The sequence below is a fragment of the Notothenia coriiceps genome, unplaced genomic scaffold, assembly GCF_000735185.1.
Source record: "Notothenia coriiceps isolate Sejong01 unplaced genomic scaffold, NC01 NC01_scaffold00037246, whole genome shotgun sequence".
NCBI lineage: Eukaryota > Metazoa > Chordata > Actinopteri > Perciformes > Nototheniidae > Notothenia > Notothenia coriiceps.
This window is the reverse complement of record NW_011369947.1, coordinates 5690437-5701916: the sequence shown is the minus strand read 5'-3', so window position 1 is coordinate 5701916 and position 11480 is coordinate 5690437. Positions and strand designations below refer to the sequence as shown.

The following is an 11480-nucleotide window of genomic DNA, read 5'->3' as shown; positions in this document are numbered from 1 at the left end:
CTAGATAAGATAAAAATAAACACATTTAAATTATTTGTTCTTGGTTGTGATCATATTCTAAAGATTTTTGGATTATTGAAAAGTATACAGCTCCCTTTCATCTGAGTGTTGAGAGCTGTATCCATAAATTCATTTTGTGCTCAAAGTGCACCAGATTGATGCATTTAACTTCCCAGGGGTGCATGCCCCCGGACCCCCCAAGAGGAGGTGAGGTCCACCCCCAAATAAAGCAGGTTAAAATAATTAAATTGAATACATTTTATTTTAGTAAACACTGAAAACGGGTCCCACAGACCCAAACAGCACACAAAGGTTAAAGGTAAGCATATCATAATGTTAAAAAGTGCTAAATATATACACTGCAAAAAACAAAAAAAAGAGGAGTAAAAGTAGCTCCCAACAGGTGGGGCTTGAAAAGGCCACCTGTTCAAAGTGGGGAATGACAGAAAAAGTTTGAGAACCACTGGGTTAGCTTAACTCTCCATAACTGTTATTGTATGTTTCAAACATAAATAACTATTAATCATTGTGTCACTCATCATGTCACTGGCTGTTGGACCGTCGTGTGTGTTCACGGTAGACATGCAGATGATTTCTGAGATACTAATCACTATCAATAAGACATGGGTCGATTTGTTCATCAATGTAATTGTAGAAAAAACAAGTGTTAATTATTGTGTCTTTTTAGCTAAACAACTAGAGGGCTGCTAATGCTAACTATTGGGCTGGACAGGACATTATTACTTTGACCCCATTCTCCAGGTCACTACTGTGCAGAATCTGGCTCCAAATCACGTCAAAAGCACAAGATGGTAGGGTCTGTATTGGATATTTTTGCTCTACTTTTGTACAGTGGAAGGAGGTAGAAAAGTGTCAACCATATTCACTGTCAGATGTAAAGGTTAGACAAAGGGTTAACAACTAGTAATGTCAGTGTAAACAGGGTTGTGAGGACAGTTAAGACTTAGTTTTGTTACCAAAAAAGGAAAATAATTAGTTGAATCAATGAACATGTCTTGATTTTCAATACATGTTCTTAACATCATCACATATTGTTTCAGGCCATGATGTTAAAATGATGTGAAAACCCCTAGCTGATGAACTAGACGTGGTGTACAGTGAATACAGATATTCAGGGTTTAATATCTACCATCCATCAATGAATGAGTTTTGAATCCACAAATTCAAGTTAAAGCATGAAAATCTTCATAATTGGACTTAAAGGTTTGTATTCAACAAAGACAAAATATAAAATTCAATAACCTAAACGCTTATCATAACATGTGAATGTGCACACCTACACAGAGATTATAGATATGGAGCATCAAACCTCAACACACACACACACACACACACACACACACACACACACACACACACACACACACACACACACACACACACACACACACACACACACACACACACACCGAGCCTGTCCAGACAAGGCGGTTATCACAGAGTAAATACCAGTGTTTAATTCTGTCATCACACTCTGACAAACACAACCAAACATTCTGCCGGTAATATCAACACACGCAGAGGGAAAAGGGGGAGCGGGAGTTCCCTCCCAGCCTTTTATTGCTGAACGCCACTGTTGGGGTCGTTGTGGGAGCAGGGGGGGTGCAGTGCGGCAAGAACCGGTGCCGGGGGGGTCGACACCAAGGATGAAAACTGCACCGATTTCTTCATCACTTACTGTATGGTTAGATAGCGGTCTGCAGTGCATGGAGGTCCGCTGTGGGATGAAAGAAGGATAGCGAGGAGGAGGAGGGGGTGAAGAGGGGGGAGCTTCCCCAGATGTCTCCAGATCTGTTTTAACGTTGGTTCTCTTCTGTTCCCTCTCCATCCAGTACAGTATTATCTCCACATATTTACAGCATTACCAACGCTAAGCTAAAGGCCAATTCGGCGTGATGATGTTTATTAGTTTCTAACCATGAAGTTACAAACTCAAAAAGCAAGAATCCAGCAATATATTAGCTTTCAATAAGCCAAACAATATTTTAAGTGCTACTGCAATGACTGAAGCCTAACCTTTCCAAGTTGGTACAAAAGTGAGAAGTGTTTTTTTTATTGGCCAGGGTGCTTTTGAAACAGACTGAAAGGACGATAACGAGGACGATAACGGTTGTATCTGCTACAGTTCTCTATCAGATATACGGTTTGGCCACACGAGGCCGACATGGAAACGCAGAAAACGATAACGGGTCCCAAGGTGGGTAGATCTGCAAACGAAACGCTCTGGGGGGTCAAACGGCTCCGTGTTTACGCCTATACGATCATTTCCTGATATCGTTGAAGCAATAGCCCCGCCTCTCCCCACCTCTGCTGCTCAGAGATCAGCTGCTGGGCTGTCAGAAGAGGGGGAGGAAAAGAGAGGCTCCGTTTTTTATTCTTATATTATTATATAGAGTCGTTATCAATTTGTTTTAAAGCTCAATAAATAACAAAGAAGACCTCTGACCGGCACTTTTCAAATTTTGTCTGGAAGATTTAAACTTTAACGGACATGTTGACCGGCGAAAACAAATCTAACTGAAACTCTGCCGCACGGTTCCCTCGTCCCTTGGAAGAGGTGGGTGTTTGTCATCTGCTGGTGGACTACCGGAGAGCAGCAGGAGCAAACGCTTGCCTCGGGGAGGGAGAAAAAGAGCCAGAGCGTCCACAGCGGAAAATAAACAGAAGGGCAACCATGGTAACCATGCGCGGGAAGTCTTTGCTGCTTTTGTGGCAGGAGTACAGCGCCATAGATTGCGGTCCGTGTCCGTGTCCGTTATCGTCCTCGTGTGGCTCCAGCCTTAGACTCTCTGCTGTTCTTATATCAATAGGGAGCTTGTCCCATTATTTTGGAGCCAGGATAGCAAACAGCATTTTTTTTGTCAATGGAGTACAAATTGACTTAAATTTGACAACATGATGCTCTTTTTGGATTACTTCTGATTTTGTTTAATCCCTAAAATGAGCTTAAATAGCTTTCCATTACACTTAACAAATCCTGTTTTTATTGGTCACTGAAAATACACCTTTGGCATTTAGGATTTAAGTATTTCATTCATTGTTCTGAACCTAGACAACCACACCCACAATTGGCACTTTCCAAGTCACGCCCCCTTTAGTTACTGTTGCTTTGTAAGAGATATTGGGCATTTTGTCCAACAGTATAAACATGTCTTCACCTATGTCACACACCTATTATTTTATAAAACATTTTGGACAGGAATATAGCTGTTATATACAGTGACAGCTCACAGACAGATGTCTGTATGGGATGTATTACAGCAGATGCCTCGAGCTCTTTCTTTGCCTTTTAATTTCCTTTTTCCTACCACAAAAAGCACACCAGACTATCATAACTCACCACTGTCGGTTCTCTGAATATGTAGTCATTTCTTCTGCTGCACAATATAAGTAAAAACCCAACAGAAGTATACATCATTCTAATATTTTTTAAAGTTCATAACTTATGATTATTTCACATAGCTCATATGTTGTTTTTATGGCACCAATGATCGATGCCCTTTTGATACCGATCCATTTGATCAAAGATCTCACAAAATGAGATTTTCTCCAAATCGCCCAGCCCTGATAAAAACAAGCAGCTGTTTTGCATTTTTGAATCATGTTGTTGACTATGTATATCTGTCTTAAATGGTGAAGAATACTAGTTTCACAGATTTTCAGATGGCTAGGTTAACCAAAGTGCACATTTTATGACATCTGCTGACAGAATGTATTCATGGACAGAAGTTGTTGCCTAGCAATGCAATTACTTTGAAATAGTCCAACTGTGGTATAATGGAAAACCTCCTGGCACAAACTCGTCCTTCTTTTTATCTCAAGAGCCAGGGTTTTTAACATTACGTTGTATAACAGGGGCCATACACATTTGATTGAAGGGTTATCCAGAGTTGACAGTTGTCTTCATTATATTGTATATATCTCAGGGGCAATCTGTAACCAGGCTAAAGATAGCATGTGTGTTGGAAGCTAAGTCATAATGGAGATGATGAAGGCAGATATATAAGGAGCTGTGGGCTGGGGGGGGGGGGGACTGATTGGACTGTCATAGTAGGCCTTGAGAGCTGCATGCAGGTGAAGTGGTTCTAAACATAGTAATAGCGGAGTTAGAGGCCTGTAGCGTACGTGTGGAGGGAAGCATCACACACACAGAAAACACAGATAGAGGAGATAGTAGCCATGCAGTCCACGGCAAGTGTAATTGAAAGTGTTCTGGTAACGATAGGTAGGTAACTGGAGATGTTCAGATCGCAGAAAAATTCACAACACAAAAAGGGAAGAGGAGTGTGTGTGAACTACTGGCGTGGTGCCAGTACACCAGACACTGGGTTTGTGTTATACAGAGGACATAGTGTTTTGGCCTTGGGAGATGCCTTATGGTATGTTAATATGCTTCATAGTGTGTGTTTGCGCGTAAAGGCCAGACACACCAAGCTGACAACAAAGAACACGTCCCGACGGAACACGACTGAAGTGTCGCGCCCACGTCTCCTCGTCTTGGCCAAACAGATCGCAACTGGAACACCCGCAAAGACTTTCAAGCCGACGGCCAAGTAAGCACAGTACGAAACTGCGCATAGCGTGAGGGGCAATAATCCCTTACCAGCAGGCGGAGGTAGTGTGTATTCGTCCATTCAAAAGAGGCAAACCGGAAGACCAGACTGCGTGAATATATAAACTTCAGCTGCTCCTGAAGCAGAAATAAAACTATTTAAGCATTGTGGTGCTGGCAACCCTTAAAGTATTGCGCTGCTACCACATTCCCATGCATCATTTAATTATAATCCAAGATTATATAAATACTACAACATCAATAACACTGACAGGCGCAAAAGATGTATCATCATGCACATCTGTACTCTTCTGACTTTTATTGTAGTATTAGCTAATTTTATCGCTCATTCTCTAATGTTTCTGTATCTAATGGGCTGTAGTATGAAGGTACGAAAAATAAAGTTTTGTATTTTGCAGTAAGAGGTAAAAAGTGGTTTATCAAAATTTAGAACTGGACAATGTAAAACAATCGACTAAAAATACAATCGACAAAAAAATAATAAATAATAAATTGGCCTGCCCTAGCAATAAATTAAAAAATAGCCACCATCGGTCCAGGGTCCTGTCCCGTAAATACTTGAAGAAGCTATTGTTCCACACCCAATGCAGGAAGTGTGACAGCAAATTACGCGTGGCAACTGAGTTAGTTTTCGGTTTCTTCATTCCAGATTGCCAATGATGGTAATTAATGAAATATATTCTTGCGTCCAGGTGAGATGAATGAAATGAAAAATAAATCAACCGTCTGTGTGTGCCTTCTTCACTTCCCGTGTTCACCTTCTCATGCGCCATACTGATGTTCGCTAAAGCTGAACAGCCAATCAGAAGTGATTTTATTTTGGCGACCGCTCCCCGATCGACCATGTTGAATTTCCGGCAGAGCGGAGTGGGTCTTTTCACCGGAAAGGTGTTGGCAACGGCTGAAAAGACAATACGGTGCGCGAGACAACACCAATCCTGAGTAGGGTGACAGTAACGCTCATCCGACGGCCAGACATCTATCGAACATCTATCGAGACGGCCCGAAATCGGCTTTGGTGTGGTAAGGGCCTTAACAGGTTGCAGATGTTTTGCTCGAGGTAGAAATTAACTTCCTCTGTTATTGTCCAAAGAACAACTGTTAGAGGGCCAAGTGTGGAGCTGGGAAGCCATGGCATAACAGCTACTGAGGCCGCGGTCTGTACCACCCTGCTGACCGGTTTTCAACCACGCCCACAGTGAAGAGGTCTGATAACCTCTCAAGAAGATGTTTTCATGCCCAACCTTACTTGGCAGCCCTTAGTCCATTGTCTTCGCTAACCGAATCTCCCATTCTTTCGCCCAAAGTTTATGCTGAATTAAACAGTATAAACCTTTAACAGTTAGACCTCCTTCGTCTTGTTGACTTACTTAGTGCTTGAAGGCTATTGTAAATATTCAGGGATGCAAATGGAAGCCGACAAGAAATCTAATAAACGCCTAAATAACACTTCTTAGCAGAAAAAAACATTTGAATATGTTATAAGACATGTCTCAAATTCGCCAGTTACATTACACCATTGTCAACTTTTTTATCTCCGTCAAAGGTTGTTGTTGTTGTTCATTCTTTCCGTTTCGCAAAAAAACTACTGGCTATGTTTTAAGTGTAACCTCATGGAAGGGTGTAGGGCATGAGTCAGGAAGAAAACACCTACATTTTGGAATGGATCCAAATCACAGGCAAATACACACACAAGTTTCCCTTTCCTTAAACATCCTGCGAGGTAAGGCAGTTGTGGGGCGGGCAATTCATGTGGGGTCGGATTTAATCGTAAAACCTAAATGCGCCAACCTGGGAAAATTGTTGATTAAAGCAGTGTTTCTATCCTTTGGATTTAAAAGGCTCATGAACAAACCGAAAAGATGGGAAGAACCAAATTCCCACCCTTTGGAATGGGAACCATCTAACGAGCATCGTAAATGTCCCATTGGCCCTTTGATCTGGGCTCTCCAAGTAGGCCATTATACTGTTATGTATGTTATGCTACCACAAAATGATCGGTCTATTTAAGTTTTTTAATTTGTTACCACTCGGCTGTGATTATCACTCACCTATCTTACTGTATTGGCTGAGTCATAGGGCGCCAAATTATATTTAACATAGGGGGGCCGAAGGGCATGGTGCAAACACAAAAAGGGATTTTCATCCAAATATGTAGCATGAGAAAAAGTAGCTATGTTGTGATCGTTGCACAGACTAGTTGGACACAACTACGTGGCCCATAAACTACTACTACATGGTAACGCGTTGGAACAAATCAAAATAGAGACGCAGTAGGAGATGCTCCGATCACGGTTGTTTGGGGCGCGATCATGGAATCAAGTATCGGCCGATACCGTCATAGAGGTGGGTGGCGGGCCTTGGGAGGCGCTCCATTTAAATGAGTTTAAATCGTAAGCGGATTGAAAAGTTCAGATTNTGTAATAATTTATCAACGGCTATTCATCAGTTTATTCACATTTTGTAAATACATTTATCTGACAGGCAGCTTTAGTTACTTTACTGTTTCCAATTAATACATTTACAAAATGTGAATAAACTGATGAATAGCCGTTGATAAATTATTACAGGTTAAGATTATCTTGACTTTAACCAGATGAGATGACCACAGTAATGCATCAATAGTCATACAATACATGTATAGAATGGGCTTTTGTGTACTTTTACTTTTGGTACGTGAATTACAGTTTGATGCCAATGATTTTGTACTTTTACTGAAGTAAGACTTTAAAAGAAGGAGATTTAACTGTAAAAACATATTTTTACGATTTTGTATTTCTACTTTGAGCGTTCTTCTCATAATTGAATATCTCTAACATTGGCACTATAAGTACTTTTTATTTTGGTGCACAAAGTTTGATGGCAATACTTACAGTAAGTGAGAGTGATATTCACTAATGGCTAATGTAAGGGAAACTTCTGTGTAGCAATGCAGGAGGAGTCACCGACTCAGGAAAGAGACACGGGAAGAGCAGGAGCTTTGATGTCAAACACTGATGGTTTATTATAGGAGCTTCGGCCGGAGAATTCACATCACAAGTCCAAGAGCCAGAGGTTCTGACTTCACGGTAGAGTTGCCACGTCAATTCTCAAGAACTCTACCCCAGACCCGTGTATTTAGCTAGTTCAGAGAGACTAATCAACATGCTGCATAACAAGATANCATAACACCTCTATCAGCTGACGCCAACAGGCAGGAACAGGGAGAAAGAACACTGAGAGCACAGCAGCCAAGGCTACAGGTGCGTGTGCTCAGTCAGGACAGTATGAACTGATAAACTGGGTCAAAGTTATGGACCTTGGAAAATATTTCCCCAACAGCAAATACTTTTACTTGAGTAAAAAGTCAGATTATCACCACTATTATCATCAATTCTAACATTTTAATTGGTTTATTGAGTTACAGTGTATGGTACTAGAGAACTATGCATGGCTAGAGAAAGATCGGGACAACTTTACAATAAGACTACCCCTATAAAGGGTTCACGAATAGTTTGTAATTAATTTATTAATTATGTTTTGAACACTTTATAAGTCATTAATAAGCTTTTATAAGACATGAGATAAACAGAGCGACTGTGACCGGTTGCTTGCCAAATAGTGAGCCCACATTTATCTGGACTGCTAAGCCTTATATTGGCTACCTAGCTTACTTCGTCTCCTTCATCAGCCAGCATCCTTGGTGTATGCTGACTGATGAAGAAGACAAAAGTAAGCTAGTAGCCAATATAAGGCTTAGTCATCTTGCCAAATAGTGAGCCTGTGTTGATGTAGGAAAACTATGTTAGATCTGGTTTATAAATGTTTTTTAATGATTAATAAAGTGTTTACAACCTAATTCATAAACCCTTTATGAATCCTTTATAAGGGTAGTCTTATTGTAAAGTGGTACAGAAAGATCTCCTTATATTTATGTTTTTTTTTTGTATTTCCCTTACTTTATTAGAAACCCTTTAAACCCTTAAACTCAGACATGAAGAAGAAGACGGTCCTCCAGGTGAGCAGGAGTCCACTGAGGTGCCTCTGGGAAACCAGCTGCACTGAGATTGATGGGATGTGTGATGGACAGCTCTGTTTCTCCTTCCTCCTGTCCTCATCTCGTCTTCCTCACACGTCCTTGTGTCCCTCGCTTCTGACACCCAGAGACTCTTTGATCACTCGGCATGTTTGTACTGCACTGCAGAGAACTACAGCGAGAGGAGGGGAGAAAGAGACGGCTGTACAAAAAACAGTCCATCTCTTTGTTTCTTCTCTCTTGCCTTGTGGGAGTGAAGCTCTTTGTGGGGAATTTGAGGACTCAACACTGAATGCATTTGTGCGCATTTCTGTGAGTGTGAGTGCAGAAACCCGAGAGACCGTGACAGTCTCTCTTGTTGACTTCTAAAAGTCCTCCAGTGGCCTGAGACACGGCGCTCACGTCCTCAAATAACCAAAAGGATGAGAGGACAAAAACACTAAGACGAAAAGCAAAGAAAGTGGAAGAAAGAAAAAGGCAATTGGGGAGTAAATCAGTTCAAGAAGTACAAGAAGAAAGAATCCAATACAAGTGAGAAGACGGAGGTAAAGACAAATGAGAACAGAGGTAAGAGGGATAAGACAGAGGGAGAGACATGATAAAAGTGTTCAGCCGGAGAACAAGAACACAAGTCTTTCATCTGTCAAGGTGACGAGAAGTACAGCTGTCAGTCTCCTTCACTCAAGATGTCACTGCTGATGTATTCAAGGAGTTCAAACTGCGGTTAACTGGTGAGCTTTGAGTGCCAGCATCGCTATCAACCTGCGTAAGAGGCTATCAATCACAAGTTCTGCATTTATTCAAACCCCCTGCTGGACCCTTTTAACAGGCCTCCTTTTGTGTAGACGTCTTGCATTGACGCAGGTACTTCTTAGGCATTACTCACACACAGAGCTCAAATAAAGGCTATCACGGCACAATACGTACAGCAAAAATAAGACAGCATACTGGAGACCTCGCAGCCAAGAGATTGAAACAGAGAGCATTCTGATTCTGAGGGTCATTTCAGAGAAAAATCATCCTGCCTTCATGAAGGTGAAGTTATAAATGGCCATGTTTTGATTTCCTCTTGTGTTGATGCTTCTAATGCTTAAGTTCTATTTTTCCACCAAAAACGGAAGATCCCCAGCCAAGTGCTCACAGCGTCTGAAACCCAATACTCTCAAAAGCCGGCAATCTTTCCAAGAATTTGCTCATTTGTTACAAACAGTCGTTTTAGGCTTCAGTCTTGAATGATGATACACATGCCTTACGAACAGTGGCGGACTGGCCATCGGGACGAATCTCAATGGGCCGGTACCGACGTGGGCCGGTCGGACGATGTAGGCCGGTTGGATAAGTCACTAACAATCCCCTCCCCCCCGATGAAAATGTTACTAGCAGGTGACGAGTGGCCGGTCGGATAGGTCACGCGCTGCACCCCCCCCGTTGAAATTATGTGTGACTTTAGTGGTACCGAAGTGGGTCGGTCGGACGATCTAGGCCGGCTCGGATAAGTTCACTAGCCCCCACCCCGGCCCCCCCCGTTTGCAAATGTTGGCGAGGGGCGCCGTACCGAAGTGGCGGTTGGATAAGTCACTAGCAACTCCCCCCCCCCCCCGTGAAGAATGTTTGTTACTAGCGGTGACGAAGTGGGGGCCGGCTCGGATAAGTACTATAGCACCCCCCCCCCCCGTTAAAATGTGTACTAGGCGTACCGAAGTGGGCCGGTTGGATAGTAAGTCACTAGCCCCCCCCCCCCGATTTGCAAATGTACTAGCGGTACCGAAGTGCGGCCGGCTGGATGAAGTCACTAGCAATCCACCCCCCCCGTTGAAAATGTGTAATTAGCTGGTGACCAAGTGGGCCCGGTCGGGATGTCACTGCCCACCCCCCCACCCCTTCACATTTACTAGCGGTACCGAAGAGGCCGTGGTCGGGATAAGTCACTAGCACCCCCCCCTTGTGAAATGTGTTACTAGTGTACCGAGTGGGTTCGGTCGGACGATGATAGCGGTCGGATAAGTCACTAGCCCCCCCCCCCCCCGTTTGCCAAATTTACTAGCCGGTAACGGCAGTGGCCGGTCGATAAGTCCACTAGCCCCCCCCCGTTGACAATTTACTAGTGGTTACCGAAGTGGACCGGTCGAGATGCCCAGTCTGATTTTAGTCCAGTCCTGCCCCGTGCTTACGAACCTTCGTTTTGTTGTTGTTGTTTTAAATCTTTTTATCATCCTATTCCTTTCTAATTTCAGTACCCTTTCATTTGCCTTGTGTGTTTTACCGCCACTTTGACTTTGTCGCCCTGTCCCTTCCGCCTCAGTTGATCAGCCAGTCACCAAGCAGTGTGCATCGCTGTTTTCTGCTGTCTGTATGGAGGGAGTTGTTCTTTAAATCAATCCATCCAATCATCAATCAATCAATCAATCAATCAATCAATATCAATCAATCGTGCCCCGCGAGTCGATGTTCGATATTTTAAAGTATACAGTCATCCCTGGTGAAATCATCAAAGACATACAGGTGGAACCAACACGTTGACCGGACTCATCACTCCAGATGGAAAGNTGTGTGGGCTGTCTTTCATTTTGACACACAGAACAATGTTATAATAAACATACAATACTGTATGTTAAATGGATATATCCGCCTTCTTTCATTTATCTTTCCATTCCCCCAACAATATACATAAAGAAATGGCATATTTTGGACATAGTTCGAATGGTGATTAATCATGATTAAAGGTGACATATCATGCTTTTCCGGTTATTACCCGTCCCCTTGTGTGTTATGAAGGTTTTTCTGCATGTAAACGGTGTGCAGAGTCAAAATCCAAAAGTACACCCTGTAGTGAGTAAAACTCTAACACAGAAAATACCTCCCCAAAACACC

At 42.6% G+C, this 11480-nt stretch overlaps 1 protein-coding gene across 1 annotated transcript in view; it reads right to left on the bottom strand.

The window, feature by feature from the left end:
• LOC104966325 (maltase-glucoamylase, intestinal-like) overlaps nt 1-11480 on the bottom strand; it is a 53638-nt gene that overhangs the window by 40844 nt on the left and 1314 nt on the right. The gene's annotated exons all lie outside the window — the stretch shown is intronic.